Here is a 24,194-nt window from a genome sequence, read left to right as displayed (position 1 = left end):
AGTCATGAACCATGGTTACCTTTCTAGAGCTTTACTGGGAGAGAGAGGCAGAGAGAGGGGAAGAGATGGGAGAGAGAGAGAGAGAGAGAGAGAGACAGAGAACCCGCACGGAGGGAAGAGAGCGGAAAGAGAAAAGGGAGACGGAGACACGCAGAGGACCCGCCCACTTTTTAGGCTGGGCCGCCGTCCCAGGCTGATGACGTAATTAAGGACAGAATCCTTACACCCACCACTTGACTGTAGTGGTTTTTATTGAATGGAGTTAGAACAATATGTAGCTGTAAGTTTCTCTGGTCCCATGTTTCTCTGGTCCTGCCTGGCCCATGGTCCTGCAGCTGCTTATAAAATAATCATTCAGAGGCTTAACAGTAATTGCAAATTATATGGCCTATGGCTCATGCTTCCTGCTAGCTAGCTCTTATAACTTAACTCAACCCATAACTATTATGTGTTCCATGGCTTTACCTGCATCCTATTACATGTTGCTCCTTGAACTTCGATTTGGTGTCTCTCCTGACTCTGCCCTTCTCTCTGTATCTCTGCTTGGATTTCCCACCTGGCTGTAAGCTTTCTTGCCATGGGCCAAAACAGCTTTATTTATTATCCAATGGGAGCCACACATATTCACAGCATATGGAAAGACATCCCACAGCAGCCATATTGTCCAGAATCTTCTCCCGTGAATGGCTGTAGATCCAAGCTAGTCAATAGGTGCGAGCAGCAGGATCTGGAGGGAGAAAGGACAGCAGTCATCACCCCTTGAGGCCAGCCTTACAGTGACAATGAGACCCAGACAAGGCAGAGTGGCCAGAGCCTTTGGTTCTGTCTGCCTCAGGTACAGCTCTTCTCTCTAAGATGCTTGCAGCAGCTGTTGAGACCAAAGATCCCTGGATGTTCCCTCACAAGCTCCCCTTTGGAAAACCTCTTGGTCTCCAGGAGTAACTGCCTGGGGTCACCGTGGCTCCTCCATTCCCTGTTTCAGCCTTCTCTTAACCAGGTAAAGCCAATTTTCAAAAACAAATTCTTTATTAAACATGCTTCTTGGTCCACATCAGTTGAAGCCTAGATGCCTCCTTGACTCCAGGCACACCTACTAGGAGATGGAGAGTCCTTGGGGCCCACCAACTTCTTCACACAACATTCACCAAAGTGTCAAAAGATAAGGAGAAATTGCGTGTGTGTGACTTTAGCAGACTGCAGATGACACCAAGTGGAGAGGATACAGCTTGGTCTTCAAGGGAGCTTTTGTCTATTTGAGAGATAAAAATGAAGAGACAAAACCCTTTGAGAACACTCAGATACTCAGGGTACCAGCAGAAGCAACGCCAGTTAGTGTCCAGTCAGACCCCTGTGTCTGCTGGTTCCGCATCCAGGGACTCAGCCAAGTGCAGGTAGAAAATCATGACAATCACCTGCAGTGAACATGTGTGGGCTTTTCTTCACTGTTCCCTAAATGACACCACACAGGTGTTTCCATAGCACCGACATTATGGTTTAAAGTGTGTAGTAAGATCTACATAGGTTATACACAAATGCTGTGGCATTTGATGGGGAGGACTTGAGCACCTGAAGATTTGGGTAGTCACAGGAGGAGGATTTTTACTGCCGAGGGATGACTGTAGCTGGATGGGCTTCTGCATAAAGCATATTGCCAAGCCCAGGAGGCTGCAAAGGTAAGCGGGCTTGGCCCAGTATGGGTCCAGCAAGGAGAGCAGCTATGGAAGTGTGCTCGCAGAGCACGGTGGACAGCAGCTGTGCACATGTGGCTGGCATTCAAGCCCCCTTCTTCTAGAAACTTGTTAATTTGTGGAAGGACCCTTGCTTAGACACAGGAAGCACTTCACACGTGATGCAGTCTGCCAGTCCAGCATTAGCCTTAAGGACCCCTTCTGGAGCTCTGAGGAAAAGGCTTCTTTGTCACGGGGTTTGCAGCTCAAGTAAGATGTGAGCTTGGAGTCTCCAGGGGTTGCCACCTAAAAGGAATCTGGTCCTGGGTGACTGGAGAGACCTGGGCTAGAGATGGAGAGAACTGGCTGCTCACTGTCCTTAATGCCAGCTCTGGGAGGAAGTCAGCTCCATCAGGCCAGAAGATCAGAACCTCCCCGTGGTCCCAGAGTCCTCTGAGCATCCTTCCACATCTGCCAGCATGGAACTGGTCCACAGAAGAAGGATTCTCTAATAATTTCGGCATCTCTCAGAAGCTGACCAAGAGATTTTCAGGGGGTGGAGAGGAAGATATATGTATGTAACTCAATGCTACCACCAAGATGGTGGGCAGAGAGCTAGAGCCCACATCCAGCAGGAAGGCGGCCACAAGAGCAGAGCCTCAAACCTCTGTGTGGTAAAAGCTTGGTCTCCAGTGGGTAGGGGAACCTTCAAGAGAGCTAGTGGAGGTCTTCTGGTCACTGAGTGTGGCCTGAAAGGGGCTGTGAGGAGCCCTTGGTTCCCCCTGCCCATTCTTTCTTTCTTGCTTCCTGGTCATGAAATGAGCAGTTTTGCCCTAGCATACACTACATACAATGATGAGCTGACTTGCCACAAGCCCAAAGCAATGAGACCAGCTGATCAGGGGCTGAAGCCTCCAAAACTATGAGGCCAGACAACGATTTTTTTCTATATAAGTTGATTATCTCAAGTATTGTGTTACAGTAATGGAGAGCGAACACCGTGTCTACAGACAGATGAACAGATAAGCTGCGGTATAACTGTACACCATCCAATATTATTCAGCCATAAAAAGAAAGAAATATCGTCATGCATTACAACATAAATGTAGGTCCTGGGAAGACATTATGTTAATGAAACATTATGTCAGGCACCCAAGACAGATGCTACAATTCTTCGCTCACATGTGAAAATGAAGTGGGCTGATCTCATTGACTGTAGTAGTTACCAAGCCTGGAAACAAAGATGGTAGGAGGGGTGGGAGGACGGTGCTTGACCAGTACAAGTGTGCAGTTAGGTCTAAGGAAACCCTTTAATGTTCTGTAGGTCAGGAGAGAATTGTAGTTGATATCAATTAGTTGTGTGTAATAAAAGAGCTGAAGGGAGAATTCTAAACATGCCCAATACAAAGAAATGATTTGTAGTGAGTGTGTGCATGTGTGTGAGTGAGTATGTGCAAGTGTGTGTGAGTGTGTGCATGTGTGAGTATGCATGTGTGTGTGTGTGTGTGTGTGTGTGTGTGTGTGTGTGAGTGAGAGAGAGAGAGAGAGAGAGAGAGAGAGAGAGAATGTATGCAGTGGAAATGTATAAGTGAGAGACTGTGAGGATGAGGCTGTATGGGAATGTGTTTGTGGAAATGTGTGAGAGTATGTGAGAATGAGTGTGAGTGTGTGGGAATATTAGACTATGGGGAAATGGGTATGAGTATATGGGAATGTGTGGGAGTGTAGGACTGTTAGAGTTGTTGGAATGTGTATGAGTGTGAGATTGTGTGTGTAGGAATGTGTGAAGGTGTGTAGGATGTTAGAGTGTATGGGATGTGCAAGAGTATGGGAATGTGTGAGGGTACAGGTGTACAGGTGTGCATAAAGGTGTGAGGCAGCATGAGAGAGTGGGAATATGAGAGAATACAGTTGAAGGAAGTCTGTGCATATATGCTATGAGTGTGAAAAGGTACAAGAATGTGTGGATTCCGGTATGCATCTGTGAATGTATGTGTGTGCTTACCTGAGAGAAAGCATGGATGAGACAGCTGATTTGTGAATCCTGCATCCATGTGTGCAGGTGTAAATCTGACTAAGAGAGAAGGCAAGAGCACACTAGTAAGGAGTGGGCAGCCAGCCTGACCTGTGCCCACTGTGGGGGTTAATGAAAATGGCCTTCATAGGTTCATATGTTTGAATCCTTGATGGCCAGCTGGTGGAACTGTTTGGGAAGGATTAGGAGGTGTGGCCGTGCTGGAGGACGTATGTCAACGGGAGTGGGCTTAGAGAGTTCAAAAGACTCATGCTATTCCTGGTGTGCCTTCTACTTCCTGCTTGCAGTTTGGGATGTGAGCTCTTAGCTGTTCCTGTTGCTCTGCCATCATGGACTCTAACCCCCTGGAACCAGGAGCCCAAGCACAGACCCTTCTTTCTACAGGCTGCCTTAGACTTGGTGTTTCATCACAGCGATAGAAATGTAACTGAGATACCCACTATCTCCAGTGGGGCAATGACTGTATGCAGCCAGGCTGTGGGCTCTGGGCTTTTTCACATGACAAGTCCATCCCATGGTCTTGGGAAGGCCATGTCACCCTATTTGAGCCTGTGAGGAGGTTGTAAGAGTGCCTGCTCCATCGGGCTTGCGTGAGGAGTTAGATGAGTCACAAAATTCTTCCTAGGACCAAGCACACAGAAGTGCCCTAGTCCACTGACATTGGCTCCCAAGCTCCCTTTCCCAGCATCCCTGCTGGCACCTGGGTTTCACGTTCTTCTTGCACTGAATGGTTTGTTTTAACACTTACCATCATCTCAGGAGCTCTGAAAGAGTTGCAGCGGCGGGGGTTACACTTTGCTCCTGACACCTAGCATGGGAAAGCACATAGCCGGATACAGCAAGCATTTAAAAATCAAAGACTGGCTGTAAAATTGCCATCTGCTCTCACCTCTGCTTCTCCCCTCTTTCTTCCCTGTTTCCTTTTGGCCTGTACCTCAACGAGAAGGGCTGTCCTTACCTGAGGTGGTGGCTGAGCCCACTGGTGAGATGAAAGTGGTAGTCAGAACCTAGCCGAGAAGTGGGATGGCAAACAGGTCTGAGGCCCTCTCAGACTGTGGGGTGTGCTTAATGTCTGCCAGACAGCCAGTGCTGTCACCGGACTTGTTAGGGACTGTCTGGGCCCTGGGAGCCCTGTACTGAGCCCGGTGACATGCTCTCAGGAAGTAACAACAGTGAAAAACAAAGAGAGTTTTTGTTGTTGTTGTTGCTGTTTTTCAACAACATTAGGTAATGTTGTGGTAACATTGGGAAGAGACGCAGAAAGGTCAAGTGGCCCCCAAGTCCCTCTTTGGGGGTCTTGACACGAAATTTCGCTTCAACAAAGAGCAAAGATCTGCGTCCCAGGGAAGGAGAGGTCCTGCCTGCCACCTGCCATCTCTCCCACTGGGCTGACAACTTGTGAGAACTGCCTAAAGTGGCCATCTGGGGGTCAAGCTCTCCCTCTGGCTGGCACAGGCCTCAGCCTTTTCCTTTCCCAGCCTGAGGCTCCCAGGGCAATTCCAATTTTGGGGGGTCCACTATCTCAATATCCTGGTAGCAGAATGTGTGTTTGTGTGTGTGGGGGTAGGTAGTGTGTCCTTTGAGCCTCTTCATTCTGGCTGTGGCGATTTTACAGTATATCTTTCTATTCTGCCAATGGCTGTCAATCACTTTCCACACCTCTGACTCATTTGAGAAATGACTCACCTTTTAAAAATGAAATCTCAAGGCTCATTATTATTGTATATGATTCTAGGATCTCATTCTTCATTTCAAGCCTCCAAGCGAAGCCTGATGATTTGGACTCTGCCGTAGTGGCAGAGTCCCCTAACTCGTTGGTCACCATTGAACTTGAGATGTTTGCAGACGGTGTCCTTTTGCCAGGCAAACTCCTAAAATTGTCAGAGCTAAGCAGTTCCTGGGGTCCTACAAATAAAATGGACACAAGACAACTTGTGGGCCCTAAACACCCACTGACTGCTGCCTGAAACCTGGGAACCCTGTTCTCTGGGATAAGCCCTACCGTATTTTCAGAAGTTGAGGCTGAGGTAGCAAGGTTAGCAAGCAGCTTTGCCCCATCCACCCACCTACCCCTCCCCTTTCTCTAGGAAATTGCTCTCTTAAAGCAAGAGAAACACAGGGTCGCCCAGAGTGGACCAGTCCTATGATAAGAGGACTGTCTGCAGGAGAGGGCGGCTCATTGGAGTAGCTGCATTTGTCTGATGGAGATGTAGAGGAAAGCTCTCCCCCCACCCCCAGCTCCCCTCCCCCATGCAGGGAAGAGGTTAAAACACTGTGACAAGAGCATTGCTTAGAAATGAGAACAATACAAAAGCATGACTCCACCTGACATGGCCATCAGTGTGCACTCCCGGATGAGAGAGCTTGGCCCAATTATCCTGCAGATCACGGTTACTCCAGGGAGGGGGTTTTCTGGTTTTGCCTGTGACTTCCATTTCCTTGTTGCTGACAGAAACTGTCTTTTTGGATTTTCCTTTTCTGAACGCCTGCTTTCTGTGGCTGGTTTATAAAACCGGCCTCCCCCAAAGGCAGAGCGTCAAACACTCAGCTGGCTCATCTTAGCTGCTTCCGTGAGAACTGCTCCCACAACCCATGTGCCTTTCTTTTGATTTTCCTTTTTCTCTCTCCTTTCAATTTTCTTTTTTCTGCCTTGGAAATGGGCTTCATGGCTATGGTAGGCAATTAGATTTCAAAGCTGGAGAATTCCGGTATACTCTGCCAGGAACGGCTGAAGCAAGCAGGCTGGGCAATGGGCTTTGAATGCTTGGCACGGAAGTGGGGCCTCTGCTACGTGCAGCTTCTCCCAGGATGGGCTTCCCAGAGGAGTGTGTTTGTCTTTGTTCTGAAAAGGGAAATCCAATTCCATCCCAGCACTAGCTACATGGCAATCCCAGAGCTCAGTAACACCTCTTTTGTAAAGCTGGGCGATTGCCTAGTTTGTGAAATGTCACAGTTGGCACAGTGCAGGGGAGGGTCGTCTTCCAGTATGCAGGTCAGTTCTCAGGCCTGCTGCTCAGCCCTGCTGCTCAGCCCTCATCTGTGGCCCCAGTCTTTGGAACGCTGCTATCTTTCAGAAGAAAGAAGGTCCCTGTGTTCCTGACCCAGCCTTCTCAGGCTGCTGACTGAATCACGGGGTCTGGGGCTAGCATCTGATTACTGGAGCTGCTGGGAACAAAATGCCAACACTTGTTCAAGAAGTAGGCTGGTGCCCTGGCTGTAATTCCAGACTGGGGGCCGCTGGAGAGGAATCCAGGCTTGGTGGATCATATGTGTATGAGGCCTGCATGGCCTGAGTCTTCCCACTGGGGAAGGAACATTTGTGGATGGGAAGATCCTGAGAAGTCATTGGTGCTCTGATAATAATAATAAAAAAAATATATGAGACCAAATGACATGAAAGAAAAGGGCTGGAGGCTTTCTCTGATGAGGTGACCTTCTAGGCGAGACCTCCTGAGATTGGAGGCCTTCAGTTCTGAGATCGTTAGGAACGGCATGTAAGCTGGAAGGGGCAGTTAGCCAGGAAGTCAGTGTGGCAGCGCAGGGTGAGTGAGGGACGAGTGAGGTGGAGATGAAGTGGGAGAAGCCAGTCCTGGCGAAGCTAACTTGAAGCTGAACCTTCTCTAGTCGGAGAGGTAGGAGAGAGGCTGACCTGGCTTGTCTGAAGGTTGCTCTGTTTTCTTGGTGGGGAGCTGATTGGAGGAAGAGGGCTGTGTGCAGAAAACTACTGCTTGGTCTCATGCTATCTTTGAAAGACAGAAGGCATGGTCTGTGAAATGAACCAGGACTGCCTTTTCTAAGAGACTCTTGCTAGACTACAGGCTAGGCCGACACTAGACCTGCTGGATGGGGATGGAGGTGACTGTCCTGTGCCGTTGCAGCCCAGACTATGAACTCCTGCTTGAGAATGCATGTGTGTTTTGCAGGCAGCTATACAATACCAGACTACCACCCTGGCACCACTCTCAGCAGGGCCTGAGACCTTCTCTGTGTTAACTGCCTACAAGGCAGAATTACTAGCATGTAATGAAAAAGAAAAAATTCTCCACTAGCATCAGCATCTCCGGATACCAACGAGCATGTTAAGGAAAGTGTGTTTACGTGAAAAGCAAAAGAGAAATGGTTCTTGGGGGTCTTCACTCATCTGGACGCTGCCAGTCAGCTGAGTGGGACTGACGAACGCACCCCAGCAGAGTTTGCTAGGTAGGTCTCAGAAAGCACCTCGTTCTACATGAGAGGTCTCGTTCCTTGAGCTCTGTCTAACAGCCCTGCAGTGCCAACAGAGAACAGTGTACAGTTAGAGCAAACCCACTGCCGTGCCCACTTTTGGGGTAAAAATCACATGGGTGCTCATGACAGGCTGTAGTGTATAACTGTTGGGTAAGGCAAAAAGCATACCACCTGGTGTGCCTGGTTTTAGTAATGCCCCAACATCAGACTCTGAGAATTTGATGCCAAATTGTCTAAATAAATGATCACAGATTAATAAAAGCATGTCAGAGAGCTGGAGAGGGGCTCTGTGCTAAATGAACTGGCTGCTCTTCCAGAGGACCCAGGTTGGGTTCCAGCACCTACATGGTGGCTCACAATGATCTGTGACTCCAGTTCCAGAGGACCTGACGCCCTTGTCTGGCCTCCATGAGCACTGCATGTACATGGTGCGCAGACACAGTTAGGGCAAAACACTCATACAAATAAAAATAAATAAATAAGTCAGATACTTATGCCCAACATATTTCACAGCATTCCAGAGAGACCATCAATTGCTTGAGTGCCTTATCCAGGGAGTCAACTAGCCACAGAGTGGAAATACCCAGGAAAACCCGATTCTCTAAACGGCACAGTCTACCAGCTATTTACACAGCATTTACCATGTCCCCAGTATTGTGAGAAATCTAGAGATGAGTTAATGCACAGAGAGGGCTGTGTACGCAGATACCAATGAAGGGCAGAAAGATGGAGTGAGGGGACATGGGAGGGCAGAGCCCTAGGCCTTGGGAAATGGTTTTCATGGCTGACAGAGTCAGGAAACTCTGAACATCGCTGATAAAGCCAAACCTGCCCGCAGAGGTGGTCCTTGCTTTCCTAAGACACCTCAGCAATGTTAAGGGTGGACTGTGCTTCCTAGAGCTGGGTCGGCCTGTAACCTTGAACTTGAAGCATTCCTCTCTCTTTCTCAGGTCCAAAGAATAACCTTCATAAATCCACTTTACATCTTTGTTTGCGAAAGGATATTCCTTAACCTTGAAACACTGTAAATCACACTCTTTGATTAATGTAACTTAAGCCACAAGGTCCAACATATGCCCATTGTAAAGATACATTCTTCCACGTAATGGGCACATGAGTTATGAAGGAGGATCGAAACATAACTGTTTTTCTACTTTTAACTCTTTTGTTGATTTGTCAATATTTTCATCTGTGATGGATAAGTGCATAAAAATATAATTGATAGTGAAAGTGTAAAACCCAACGTGAAGCTTTAGAATGGGTGCTCTAGCTGTAGACATTCATGGAGATGGGTAGACTTTGGTCTGACCTACAGCATAATTTCTTTATTTGCAAGTGTTTTTTTTTTTTGTTGTTGTTGTTGTTGGTTTTGTGTGTGTGTGTGTGTGTGTGTGTGTGTGTGTGTGTGTGTGTATCTGCGTGTATGCCACATGCTTTTGGAGAGCAGAAGAGGGTATCACATCATATCCTCTGGAGCTAGAGTTACAGTAAGTGCTCTTAACCACTGAGCCATCTCTCCAGCCCTATTTGCAAGCTTTTCTTTATTTTTACACAAAGTTTTAAATAAATAATTAAACAAACAAATTCACTTCAAGTCTTCATCATACTGGTTTGCCCTGAATTTCTTTTCCATGGTGAAGTCAAGGACCGGGTCTACCTGAGAGGAGGTCCCTTAAAGATAAAAGGAGTTCATCAGGCCGCTGACGGCAACACGCGGGAGGCTCTCCTTGCTGCTTCTGACGGTCAGATATCATTTATAGGAGGAATTTTTTGGTATCTACAAGGGGTTCTGGGAAGTCCCCCACATGCTGGGAGAAAACTGTGCATGCTACAGAGAGGGAGAAACAGGGTCTGTCATGCTGCATACAGTTGTGGGTTCCACAAGAACCTCTTCAGTTCTGTCACCCCTGACCCTTCACAAGCTGGAAAATATCATCCAAGTAAAACCACACAGACCGCTTTCTTTAGGAAGCTCTTGTTGCCACACCCCTAATTGCTACGTGGCTTTGAGCAAGTCAAAGGTACGATGCTAGTTTACTCCTCTGTGATATGGTGGTGTGGGATCTCCTTTTCAAGGCTATCATGAGCTTTGATTCAACTTGGGTGCACAGGCTGCTGGGACCAGGCTGGAGTCATGGTACACAGTGAAAAGTGCCAACTTCTCCTAAGGAGAAGACTTTCTTCATGGTCATGGGTATCAACTGCTGACTTTTGTTTGTTTGTTTGTTTTTCGAGACAGGGTTTCTCTGTGTAGTTTTGGTACCTGTCCTGGATCTTGCTCTGTAGACCAGGCTGGCCTCAAACTCACAGAGATCTGCCTGGTTCTGCCTCCCGAGTGCTGGGATTAAAGGTGTGTACCACCACTGCCCGGCCGAGTGCTGACTTCTAAGAGATGGCATTTTTCATTTGTATGGTGGGGGCTGCATTGAACACAGGCTGTCACGCTCATAAATGGACAAGGGACATAACTGCTGTCCAGTCGGCGGCTGTGCATCTGGGTGAAGCATGAACAATAGTGACGAGTACAGGCTGTGGAGAGTGCTGCTGTAACAGGATCAGCTGCTGGGACCCTGGCAGGAAACAACTCCACGTGAGATTCTGTTGAAGAGCTCTGGACTTCTGGCATAGATTTGGAAAATTAAGAGAACGGTGAAACTTGAGGTCCCAAGCAGTTTATTGTGGTGTGTGGCAAGTTTTGGGTCATGGTATCTGGCTCACATCCTCTCATGGGGTGGCAGGACACCATGTGATTTGTCTGGGATAGCTTGAGTGACAAGGAGCATAGAGGAGCCAGGAACTGGGTAAATCGGGGTCATGAAGTTACACACAGCACAAGAAAGAGCTGCAGAGGGTTGGGGTGTGGCCTGATTTCCTCAGGTGGGAGAGTTTGGCCTCTGAGTGTGCCTTAGAGGCAGGCCCATGTTCTAACGGAGACAGACATCTTCAGCCCATTTTCCCTAAGCCTGGGTTCTAGGTACGTATTGGAGTCCAGAGGGCAATTGCGAGTGACATCTGGTTCTTGTGTCCCAGAAGGAAGACCTGAACTGAGGACACATGGGTAATGGTAGAAACCGAGACCATCTATTAGCACAAGCAAAGGGTGCCCCCTGAGAGTGGGAGTGCATGAGAGCTGGGAAGGCCGGAAGCTAGAAAACCCCGTTATGAGTCCTGTGTCCTGCACCCTTCTCCTCTTGCTGTTTGAGGCTACTGGACGCTTAGTTTTGTTACAGGTTGGGGGCAGGGTCCCTGCCATTAGTTCTTCTTTCATGTTAATCTTGATTCCATTGGAACGTCTCTCTCTGGCCCTGTTCTCTTACCTCATCATGAATAGAAGAACTTCCTACCCATGCAGAGACAGTGGGCATTAGGGTCTCAGAGTCCAGTAACTAAGAGTCCTGAAGTTTCGGCTTTTGATTTTAGAAGCTGCTGGTTGGAAGGGATGAGGCCAGGCCTAGTGACCTGTAAGCCTGCTGGTGTCCACCTGGGGACCTTCCAAGGCCCCTCTTTTTGCTCTTCTCCCCAACGTGGCCATATTGACCAAGTCTCCTTTTTCTGCTTCTCACTGTTCCTCGGCTCTTTAATTGGCATATTGGTGGCTAAATCTCATTGGGAATCTAGATTTTCCCCCTAAAAGCTGTTACACTGGAAACAGAGGAACTGGACATGCCTCACAGGCACAAAAACTCTGCTCTGAGGCGTGAGAGGAATCTGATGGCTTTTAATTTTTTCCTTCCATTTTCTACTCTGTGCAGGAAACATGATCTCTTCTTTCTTTGTTCCCCTGGCGGGGAGATGCTCTCTATCCTGGAGACTGCCCTTCCCTTCCCTGCCTTGCAGAACTTCACTGTTACCATACTTTGGGGCCAAGATTTGCCAGCTTCTATCCTGGGCAGCAGGAATCTAGGGGACCCCAGGTTCAGGACTGGGCCATTGCGGGAGTACAATGTGCTCTTCAAAACTCACCTGCAGCACAACCCCTCTAGGACTGGATCCTGGGTACTCATTCTGTTCATCTCTCACAGGACCTATCACAGGACAAATGACTCATCTGTCACCTCATTTTATTATGTGTTCCTTGAGGGCAAGGATAGGGACATCCCCGGCTTTGCATCCCCGGTCCTGGTCCACAGAAGGTCCTTGGTGACATTTCATGAGCGAGAATAGCAGTAATGATGACTCTGTTTACAGAACACTGGCTGTATGCACCCCCTGTTAATTCGCCCCCCCCCCCAGCATCAAGAGTGAAAACTATATACTAACTCCATTTATCAACAGGGACATTGAACCAAGAGGGCTCAAGGGTCCATAGCACCTGAGGGAACTGACTTTTTGCTGAAGGTGGCCTCCAAGTTACCTTCTCCAGAAATCACGGGGGCAGTGCCTGGTGATCCTTCTGCCAACTCCACAGGAAGACTCTTGAGGCTGACGTGCAGGCTCTGCTTCCTATTACCTTTATCCCTCGCAAGGACACAGGCAATGGCTTCCCAAGGGAACAAGCAACCTTCTCTAGAAAGACTTGCCTTCTGTACAGGCAGTGCCCTGGGGTGAGCAGCCCCCTACAGCCCATTAGTCAGGTCCCCCAACACTGCAGGATTATGCTGCAACCATGGTGCTCTGGGCCCAGCTGCTGGGCTTGTGTGCAAATTTGTACTGATTTAATTAGCTTGTTTAGTCATCATTGCTGGTGGAAGCAGGATGCAGCTACCAAATGACATTCTGTGTCTGTGAGTCTGTAATCACTTTTGCAAGGGACATTATGTTAATATTGCACACAAGTAGGGAGGACCAGGCTGCCAGGCCCAGGCCATATGTGCATCGCAGGCCTCCTTTGTGATCCTAGTCATTGAAATCTTCACCCTCTGCAAACGGCAGCTGATGGGCAGCAGAGGCCCTCTGGCAGTTGACCTGTCTGTCATGGGGACCTTATCTCAGGGACGATAACAGTGTGGTGGGGTTAATGCTAGAGTCTTGATTCCTTTTAGAAACAAAACCTCTGTCACTTTCTAGCTTAAGGAAATGAGCATTAGCCAGGGTGGAGTGGTAGTGGTGGTGGGTAGTGCGTGCCTTTAAAAGTGCCAAGCAAATGTCAGCCCTTGGATTTCTTTAAAACAGGTTGCTGGGCCCTTTCCCAGAGCAGTTGAGTTAGTGGGTTCATGGTGGGATCTGAGACTTGGCATTCCCAATCAGTCCCCAAGCCGGGTGGTAAGCCCTGACCACCTTTGGGGAGCACCAGCTTAGGTGACCCCCACCATCTGTCTCCTGTAGGCCCAGTATGGGCAATGGACAATTGCTACACCATTCTACAGATAAGGTTCAGACAGGTCAATTCATTTTTCTAAAGTCTCCCAGATTCTGAGCTATGAAAGGAAGGGCCTGTGTCCTCTCCCCAGAGAGCTGGTCATCTTTTAGGCTCACAGAGACAGCATGGGGGCCCAGTGGCATTCTATGCATCAGTTGGAAATTTTTCCTTCTTTTTCTTTCTCCTTCCTTCTCTCTCCATTCCCTCCCCTTCCTCCCTGCCCCTCACTCCCTTCTTTACTTTCCTGTTGTTAGGATCAGAGTCTGGGCTGTGGTAGCTCAAGCAGCCACTCACCCCCAGCAGGTAAGTCCTAGTGCGGCCTCACTGAAGAGGAACTAATAAAGAGCCCACTGATGCCTCCAGTCTGTCTTGGGGCTCTGGCTGGAGGTCTAGGGTTAAATAGAAGGCCAGAGGCATGGAGACGAAGCAGGTCTCATCAACAAGTGGTCCTGCCGTTACTGACACATCATTATCTGGGCTCCAGTTCTACACCTTTGGGAAAACCCTTTCCGGCAGACAGCTCCTCCCTGGCCAGCACCAGGGCCCCAACTTTGGCTTCTCTTAGCTGGCGGCGATGGCTCCGAGCAGAGTCCAGTTTCTTGAGGACCATTGTCTCAACAGTCTGAAAGGTCAAGTGCCTGTTCGGAATATCATCATTTCATCCAGGAAGGTTACACTTCCTCCCGCCTCCCCGCTTACTTCCCCACTTTCCTTCCTTATTACTATTTTTTGTAACGTTTAAGCGTAGAGAATCTGAGAAGCAGATACCAAGTCATCAGGCCTGTCACTTTCCCTGTTAGAGACAAAGCACCACTTCCTTCACAACTCAAACGGCTCAGTGCCTATGATTCCTCCAAGGCCAGAAGGGTCCAGCTTGGTATATCCTCTTTCATCTCCCTCCTTCCTTCTTTCTCTCCCTCTCCCTCTTCTTCTCCCTCCCCTCCATATGTGCATATATGTGTATATTTGTTTGTTAGTGGCAAATGTTTATTTATTATAGCTACAAAAAGCAGGGCCACTGTCAGCCAGCCTTGCTAACACACCTAAGGAAATATGTGTCTGTTTTCCTTGGAAGCTTAGATCACAAGGAAACAAGAGGCCCCAGCCAAGTTTCTCCCAGAGCTGCACGACCTGGGAAAGTCCTCCCCTCTCTGGGCTGCAGGGTCCCTCTCTTCCAGACTGCTGTACCGGTTCAGAAGACACACAGGTCCTGGGGTGGTGTGAAAGTGAGTTCTAGTATAGCTTCTTCCTCGAGGACCGTGAGGATGTGGGCTGCTGAAGCAAAGCTGTCACAGCGCCGAAGAGAACCACCTACTCCTCCAAGTGCACAGCACCTTTGCCGTGTGCAGACTGTTGCTCCCAATGACGACGTTAATTCAAGCTGAGCACAATTCCTGTGCAGAGCAGTGTGCTGACGGGCTGTCATCCAGAGCATCTGAGTCAGGGACGTGGCTACCACAACAGGGTCCATGGTGAACACGAAACACTATGCTACGTGGATGTTTCCATGTCCGCACACCAATCACAAAACCCAGGCTGCTAGAAATCCTCTTTGGTTTGCTCTTAGGAGAAAGGTAAGAGTGTGCATTGGCTACCTTCTGTCACATGATCTGACCAGGGCCTACTTAAACAGACTCTGTAAGTGCTTAAAGCTAGCTAGGATAGCCATGTATTCTCCTTTTGGGCCGGCCCCGAGCTTTCTCTCTAAACCTTAAAAAAATCCAAATTACTTGTGTGTGTGTGTGTGTGTGTGTGTGTGTGTGTGTGTGTGTGTGTGTGTGTGTGTTTGCGCTCCCATGCACCACAACACATAGGGAGGTCAACTTGTAAGAATCTGTTCTCTCTTTCCATCATGTGGGTGCCCTGAGATTGAACTCAGGTCCTCAGGGTTGGTGGCAAGGGCCTTTACCCACTGAACCATCTGTGCCCCCTCTGAACCCTTTTAACTCACAGGGCAGCTGGATGAGGCCGGTTCAGGCCAAGGTGCCTGTCCTGTAGCGTTAGTGACTACATCCCATGACTGGGCTTTGATGTCCCTGGCTTCTGAAGGGATTCAGACCACAGGCTTCTATTCCTGGGGCACATCCCAGGGGTCCCACTGCCATTATCCCACTCATCCCATAAATGCAGCGGTTGACTTACTGTCACACGTGCGTCTGAAACAGCTCCAAAGGCCTACACGATGTAGGCTTGGTCCACAGTCTGTGATGGCGCCTTTGAGAGACAGGGTTCCTTCCTCGTCTCTCTGCCTTCTTGTGCTGCTCCATGGCCTAGAGTGACAGGCACGGAAACCTAAGCCCAAAGAAACCTTTCTCCTCTTCACTATCTCAGGGATTTGTACTAGTCTGCTTTCTGTTGCTGTGCCCCCAAAAACAAGTTGAGGGAAGAAAGGGTTTACTTTGTTTACATTTATACATCACCGAGGGAAGCCAAGGCAGGAACTGAAGCAGAGCCATGGAAGAAGGCTGCACATTGGCTGGCTGTCTCTGCCTTACACAGCTACTTTTCTTATACTGTCCGCACCCGTCTTCCTAGGGATGGCAGCGCCCACAGTGGGCTGAGACCTCTTACATCAATTAATAATCAAGACAATGCCCCCAGACATGCTCACAGGCCAATCTGATGTGGGCAAGTCCTCAGCTGAGGTTTCCTCTTCTCCGGAGACTCTAGCTTGTGTCAATCTGACAAAAATAACCAGTGCAGTCATTTTGTCACATGAAGTGCTGACTAACATGCCTGACCGGCTGACTTGGTCATGAGCAGGTTCTGGTCTCCTGAGGAATGCTGCTGGCATCCCCCCAGACCTCTCGGTATAACCCTAGGTGTGTGTCTAGGTGGGTGTGTGTCTAGGTGGGTGTGTGTCTAGGTGGGTGTGTGTCTAGGTGAGGCACGCATGCTGCCTCTACAGCCTTATTGGCCACAACTTTGGCAGGCACCTCCAGCTTACTGCGCCTCAGTCAGCTTTTCTAGCTAGTGAGAACCACATTCTTTTGTTTACTAGGAGGGGATGAGCTCCGGTGTTTTCCAGACTTCTCTAACCTGGGTACCACTTGGCTAAACATGAAAACTGCACTCTCCTGCAGGCTCCACTTCCCATATCCAGATAATGAGTGTTGTCCACACTCGTCAGCAGCCAAGGACATTGTGTCCAGCATTGGCACAATTTGCTTTATGAAATGAGGGAGATATTTTTGTGGTACAAAAATATAATTCTTACTAATATGCCAGCTCAACTGTTCCCAACTGTACACATTCCTGTCTCGGTGCCTCTCCCATCAACTAACTACACCCTCTTGAAGGGTGACCCACAGTTAAGATGGTGAAAGGAGGCGGAGCTGGGTGTGACAGACACTCACCAGACAATGGGACCCTCCTCCTGACAGAGATGAGACCCACCTGCAAGTACTGTGCCCTTGGCCAAGTGATGGCCAGCTTCAAGTATCATCTCTGGGTATCCTCACAAGGTCTGGTAAGGCCCCGATCAGTCTTTCACAGTTGGTATCTTTTTCGGTTTCACCTTGTTTGTTTGATAGATTTTAAATTTACATTAATTTCAGATTTAGAGAAAAGTGCAGAGAATTCCCAATATGAGCTGTTACTTACCTTAGGATGGGGCTATCTCAATAAACTCACTCTATTCTCTCTTTTTCTAATTGTGATGGCAGAAACACAGGGAAGGAGGGTTTCTTTTGGGTCACACTTCCAGAGGTTCCAGTGGCTGAGACACTGTTCTTACTTAGTCCAGGACTCCAGCACATGTGTAGGAGAGTGGGTCTTCCCACATTCATTAACCTGATGCAGAGACTCTTTCACACACATGTCCAGAAGTGGGTCTCCTAGGTGATTCTAGACTCTGTCACATTGGCAATCAGTGTTGACCGTGGCAGCATTATCCGCTGATGCCATTGCTTGTTCACCATGGAGTGTCTGCTGCTTCCCTTCAGGGTTGTGGAGAATCAGACCAGCTAGTGTTAACCAGGGAAAGAGCAAATCCAATAACCAAAGTAGAGTTTCTGTGGAGTATGGAGCACTTCACACCATCATGAAGTCGGGTCAGCATAAAGAAGAGGCATTGTGTAAATCACCCTGACTCTGTTTCCTCTTATATCCTCACACTGGTGAGATACTTACTGGACAGGGACCCATACAGGTACATTGTTGTTCACTGAAATACACAGCTTATGTTGGTGTCACTCTTGGTGGGCACTCTTGGATGGGTTCTGGGAGTACATTGTTCCCAGCTCTATTCCAGACTCACACAGAAAAGCTATGCTGTCCTGCAGATGCTCAGTGTGCCTGTCTACCACCTCCCCGGAACCCAGCCGTCTTTATTACACTGCAGTTTCCACAGCCAGAGCAGCGAGGCCACTCAGTTAAGGTGGTCAGACGCTGGTGGCCACATCATTGCCACATCTCCTAGATCTGTTATAGTGCAGGCCATAGATCCATGTGACACTGCTGATGGAGAAGGAACACGCAGATGCCCTTGTGGATGAGTAGAGAGGAGGAGATAAAGGAGGGCTCCCGGAACTGGCTGGAGAAGGTGTTGTTAGATAGCAAGGAGGAAGCAGCCCACCCACAAGTCACTGCGGTTCATGGCAGGAGCCTCCCTTTAGGGCAAGAGACTGTCAAAGCACAGTGTCTTCGGGCAAAGTAGCTGAGCATCCACAATGAGGACCCTGCTGGCAGTTAGTGAGTTTGCTCCTTTGCTCCTCAGGGTGATGAGCTCATGAGTGGAGAACGGATGTCCTGGGTGCCTGGCCCTGAGATGGCCTGTCAGGACTTGGTGTCTGGCTTTTTGAGTCTTCTGACTTTTGGTCACTTCTAGATCTTTTGGCCCAGCCCACAATTAAGCAGTTAAACAGAGGCAGACTCCTTGAAGAAACAGGCTTCCCTTCCCATCTGCCCCAGTTACCTTGAATTTAATCTGTCAGTGAACCTGCTTCCAGGACAAACCTAACTGACTTTTTTTTTTAACTGCCAGAGCCTTGTGATCTTGAAGCCAATCATTGATCCGGCTTATCCTGATGTCTTCCTACCTCTCTTCTCTTCCAAGACCTGAGGGAAGGAACCCCTCCAGATCTCTTGGGGTCTCTTGGGTAGGGGCAGGATGCTGGTGGCCCCATTTGCCCAGAAGGCAGGGCAAGCATGTAAAAATGCCCCATTTTCTTTGCTACTGGACTGTGTCAGCACAAGTGCCCCGTGGCTGAACAACTAGAATGTCCTTGGCTAGCTATGGTCTCTTGTCCATATTTTCATCAATTCGAATTCCAAATTTGCTGCCTGCCAGCCATCTGACCTGGATTCACTGAGAACATCACAGGCCTTTGCTGGGTCCCTGAGGTGGTATATTTCAGGACCATGTAAGGACTAGGGGTTCTGAAGGAGAGAGTGTGCAGCTGAAGACTAGGCCAAGCCATGTAGTATTTTTTTGATGTCAAATCTCATCCTGTGACCTCCTTTGGGGACCTTTCCCTGGTCCTTGAGCTTTCAGGGTGAGATCATGTGCTCCCTTGGGGTCTCCCCACCCGAGTAGATGGATGGGTGCAACACTTGCACTCAGCAGACAGCAGGGCTGCTTTTCTGAGGCAGGAGGGAAGGCCTCATACCCAGGCTCCTCTGCTGGTTCCCAATTCTTGGGGATACGTTGAAGCAGGTTTTTGGGTTAAAAATATCAGGTAAAAAAAATCCCATTTCTGTGAATGCTGGGAAAACTTAAGCCTTGTTGGAGAAGGAAGAGTCACACCACTATGAATTCCCAGAGGGGACACAGGACCCGACTGACTTTGTCCTGCTTGTATCACTTCTCCTGCCTTCCCCTAAGACCCTGTGACCATGCAGCAGCCCTCTGCACCATCCTGAAGCTAACCTCCTCCTCCAGGCATAATGTCTTAGCAAGAGCTGTCACAGCATCTTGCAGGTTGGATCATTGCTGTGGAATAAATCCTACTGTACACTGTATGAATATTTATCACTATGATTGGTTTAATAAGTAAGCTGACTGGCCAGTAGCCGAACAGAAAAAAATTAGGCAGGAAAGCCAAATGGAGAATGATGGAATGAGGAAGGGTGGAGTCAGGAGATGCCAGCCAGCTGCCAAGGAAGCAGGACATATAGAAAATGAGGTAGCAAGCCATGAGCCACGTGTGAAGCATAGATAAGAAATATGGGTTAATTTAAGTGTAAGAGTTAGCTAGTAACATGCCTGAGCTATCAGCCAAGCATTTATAATTAATATAAGCCTCTGAGTGATTATTTGGGAGCACACGGTTGGGACAGGAAAACTCCACCTACAGATTGTGCTGTGGAACAACCTTTGTACACTGTAAGTATGTATTACTCTCATCAGTTAATAAAGAGCTGACTGGCCGATAGCTGAGCAGGAAGAGACTGGGTGGGAGAGTGAGACTAGGAGGACACTGGGAAGAAGAAGGGCGGAGTCTGAGGAATCTCAAGAGATGTAGAGGGAAGTGAGATGAACCTGCCGTACTGAAAGAAGGTACCTCCACATAGCAGAGGGTAGATAAGAAACATGAGTTAATTTAAAATCCAAGAGTTAGTCACAAGCCTGAGCTATTGGCCAAGTATTTATAATTAATATTAAGCCTATTTGTGGTTATTGGGGAGCAGGCTGATGGGACAGAAAACTGCCTACAGGATCACTTCAGCCATAAGGTTTTATTTCTCATTTCCAGATCAAAGCACCAGCAGGTTGATTGCTGGAGAGGGCACACATACTGGCTTATAGACAGTTACCCTCTGTTATATCATGCATAGAGCAGAGAGCTTCATGTCTCTTCCTTCTTCAAAGGGCACCAAGGCCAACCTGGAAGCCTCAGCCTCATGCAGCCTTCCAACCTAACCAAGCTCTAAGTACCTTCCTAGCAACATCTCAGAGGGCCTTGAGGTTTTCACATACAAATTTAGCCTTCAAGCTTAGAGAGCCAATTATATGAACCTCTCTCCCCTCTCCCACCCCCACTTTAGTCTTTCAAGAACCTAGATGAGGGATTTTAGATTGGGTTTTAGTTTCTTAACCTGTTAGATGAGGTCCCTGGTCCCCTTACAGGTGAGACACTGAGGTGACAATGGAGAGGTTTCCATGGGTAGTTTTTGCCAGCCTGAACCCAGAATCAGTGTCTCCTTTGGGTCCAGTGGCTGAGATTCAGTCTTTCTTGTCTCACATGTTGAAGGATTTGGAGTTAGAGGACAACACTCTCACACCTCAGTTAGTAGCCTTCTCATTATTTATTGATGCCTGGGCTCACAAGGTGTGGCAATAGGGCTTTAGAGTCTGGGACAGTATGGGCAGAGTGGGCATGGCCCTGTGCTAGGCTGTCCTTCCCTGAGTGCTCAGTGGCAGCACCAAGGTTGAGTCAGATCAGATGGGCATGATTGGGTCAGAGTGTAGGGCCACCAACAGGAGAGTGGACACACCACCTGGTGTGCATCCATCCACGGGGACCCACTGTGTACTGGTGAGCATGAAAGAGTTAAAGCCACATCTACAGCCTTGGTGAGGAAGGAATCTAACACATGGAGAAGGTACAGAGGTGTGCTCTTGGAAAACTTAGAAATGAACAACTCACGCATGATCATATCGAGGGATGCATTCATATTGGTAAACACAGCAAATCACAGGAAGGCAATAAAATGAAATTGAAGTCTGTGGTGTGGTGTGTGCATGAAAGCTCCCTTAAAGGATCTTCCACCTTTTATGAGGCTGAGTAATTAATTAGAACTCCAATGACCATGGAGAGGTTGGAATGTTGCCAGTCTAGACCCCATTAGTATTTATTTGAAGCTACCTTCAGCCTCCTTCATAGTCACTCCTTGCTCACCTCTGTGTCTGACCTAACACCTAATAGAAACTGAAATCTTTGGGAATGTACTCAACTTCACAAAAACCCTATCTTCCACTAAAAGAAAAGGCCAAGTGTCCTCAGGCAGCCTCTGGGGCCCACAGCTAAGACTGCCCAGCTTTGCTGTAACCGCCCGCCCTATGTTTCCACTAAGATATTTGAAGAGCGTGATGACTTATGACTTCCTTTGTGGTGTTTCATAAAATGCTCATAACATCGCTGCCTCGCTGGAACACGGATTTGGGGAAATCTGGAACCACATTCCTCATGTTTGGCTCCAGAATAAACTCTTACTCCCTTTGAGGTGGGAACTTGGCCTCAGGTCAGAGCTTGGTGGGTAGGATGAAGAGGAGGACTGGTGGAGGCCGCAGAGGGGACCCCCTTGGCCTTCTTGATTGGCGACTTCTGCTTTTTTCCTGGATATCAGGTGATGCTGGCAGCCTTATCATCATGCTTTGTATCATAACTCAAATTGCATGTGCTCTGTGTGTGAAATCTTCCATAACAAAAACTGTTAGAAAAGAATAGGGGCCAGGTGGTGGTGGCATGTGCCTTTAATCCCAGCACTGGGGAGGAAGAGCCAGGTGGATCTCAGTGAGTTCGAGGTCAGCCTGGTCTACAGAGAAAGATCCAGGACAGGCACCAAAACTACACAGAGAAACCCTGTCTCAAACAAACAAACAAACAAACAAACAAACAAACAAACAAACACGGCTTGTCTTTGTTAACCAGACATGACTGTTCTGCTTTTGGTTTTATTTCTATTAAGCAAGGACTGTATGTATGTATGTATGTATGTATGTATGTATGTATGTATGTATGTATGTATGTATATTTAAGAGCACTGGACTTAGAGTTCAAAGCAAAGGGCTTAGACGAGCTCTCACCACCTTGAGCCAGCCTGGGCTCTTGTAGTAGAATCATCCGCCTCTATCTCAGCCTCCACAAACGGCATCAGGTCATTTATCTGCTCAACACTCCCTGCTTTCTGAAGCCCCCAGGCTATGTTCCTCTATGCTTGGTGGTTTCCTGTCCTGCCTGGCAAGAGAGGTTCCAGAACCTGAGACCTGCCCCTTCTCCTTCTGCTCCTCACAGACAGAACCTCAGGAACAAGTGCGTCCCTTCAACAACCCGGTCTCAGAGATCCATTGGCAACAAAGACAGGTCCACACCCTGTGTGATCTCCCTTGTCCGTTGTCGCTGATACTTCCGGGTTCATTTCGGTGACATCTCTCCCAGGAAGTCTTCCTCAATACCCACCTTTTGTTCCCACATGTGGATCCCTCCCTGCTGATTCAGATCAAAGCACCTTGGGCTCTGTACAATGCTGGGAGATTCTCCCTGAATGTCACACCTCTGCTAGATGCAGCTACCCAATGGTGACACTGGGTCTCGGGGTCCCCTGTTTGCTCAGCATTGACCACACAGGCTCTAGTTCTGTGGCATCCGGATGTCAGTCCCCCAAAGGCAGGATTCTGTCTGGCTTGCTTATCTGTGTAGTTCAAATTCATGACACGTGGTCCATGTGAAAGGATAAGTGACAAACAGGTGGTTGACTCTACGATGGGCATCCTACTGTGTGAGTTTGGGAGAGACTCTTCATGTCTCTGAGCCTCCCTTTCTTCTTCTCTGACTGCAGATTACTAATGGTGTTGTTCTGAAGGCTGGGGGAAGATGCATGAGACAGTCAGATGTCAGTCACATGGCCTCAGCTGTTTGTACTTGAATCTACTCATGACCCCAAAGGCCTCAGATAAATTCCTGGTGGGTCTATCTGAGCTCAGACCGCCCCCTCGCCATCATGGGTGGTCCATGGGAAAGGGTTAACTGATCTGTGCTCCTTCTCTTTGGCTAGAAGCTGGTGACCTCTGTGGGTCACCTCTGACTGCCAGGTCAGCAGAGGCATTGTGTAGGGGCTGTTGATAACTGGACAGCTCTACTGAGTCTTCAGGGCCCAGCTGGACAGTGCAGCCAAGGTCATGGCCCCCTTTGCCTGAATGGCTCTTTCTTCAAATAGAGGCAGCCCCTTTGGCAGCCATGGGCAGCTGAGTCAGCCAGCTGTCTTAGGACCCTCAGGTCCTTTTCAGCCCTAAGATATGAAGCTGGCCAGCATGAAGGAGGGATCATGCAGAGCTGGGCTTCCATGGTGCTTCCTCACTGTGGCATCATGACTCAGAAGCTGGCCTCACCTCTCTAAGTGTCTCTGGGAGTGTAGAAATCACCCGAGAACATGCTTGGAGTAGAGATGATGTGTGTCATTCTGCTGACAAAGCTGCACCACTCACTAGTCATGAACTACTTTATATGGAACATAAGAGAAAAAGTCTGACTTGGGGCGTGGTTACTATAGTGCTTGCCTAGCATGTGTGCAGCCTGGGTTCAACTCCTGTGCAGAAACACACACACACACACACACACACACACACACACACACACACACACCAGAAAGAAGTACAGGGTGTGCAGCACACAGCTGTGGGGGCTGATGCTGGGTGTGGTCATTCTGTGGAACCAACATTAGAGCAACCCAAGGCCAAGGCCTCCATGACTCCTTGCATGTGGGTATTTGCACATGGCAGGTCTAACTCTGTGCCCTACATAACTTGAAATCTAGGGCATCAGGAAAGAGAAAGGGCTATCACAAGACATATACATTACTGAGCATGTCTGTACACGATGAAAAAGAAACATTTGGGATACCAGGTCAGGGGTCCAATGTTGCCTGTATTGGCCAAGGTCTCCAGGGCACTACATCCATGCTCTACAGCTGCTCCTTGGCACCCCATCCCCCTCCCTCCCGCAGTGCTGTTGCTCTGTCTGCTGGCCAGACCCTGCCCTTCACAGCAGGACCAACCCCCCTTCCCCATTCTAAACTTTCCTACTGTGGCTGATCTCTCTTACACTGCACTTGTCACAGCTGACAGACACTTTCTGTTCATTTGCAATAATCAATTTACAAATGTCCTCTGTCAGACTGAGGGCAGCTGCACACAGGTCAGAGGTCCCATGTAATTTTGCTGCCCATTTCTCTCCAACTCTCACACTGCATGTGGCAGTGTAGGTACTTGATTAGATGTCTAACGAAAGAGTGGATGGGTGGATGT

General features: G+C 48.6%; 1 long non-coding RNA gene across 1 annotated transcript; it reads right to left on the bottom strand.

The window, feature by feature from the left end:
* Nucleotides 1-607: 607 nt before the first annotated feature.
* On the bottom strand, nt 608-6,250 carry LOC118589961. Its single transcript, XR_004945697.1, has 4 exons — nt 6,028-6,250; nt 5,389-5,607; nt 4,451-4,510; nt 608-727 (listed from the first exon to the last, which is right to left on the bottom strand). It is a non-coding gene; the product is annotated as an uncharacterized LOC118589961 (long non-coding RNA).
* Between the last annotated feature and the right edge of the window lie 17,944 nt (nt 6,251-24,194).

This window comes from Onychomys torridus, chromosome 8, assembly GCF_903995425.1.
Source record: "Onychomys torridus chromosome 8, mOncTor1.1, whole genome shotgun sequence".
NCBI classification, from domain to species: domain Eukaryota; kingdom Metazoa; phylum Chordata; class Mammalia; order Rodentia; family Cricetidae; genus Onychomys; species Onychomys torridus.
This window is presented reverse-complemented; position numbering and strand designations above follow the sequence as displayed.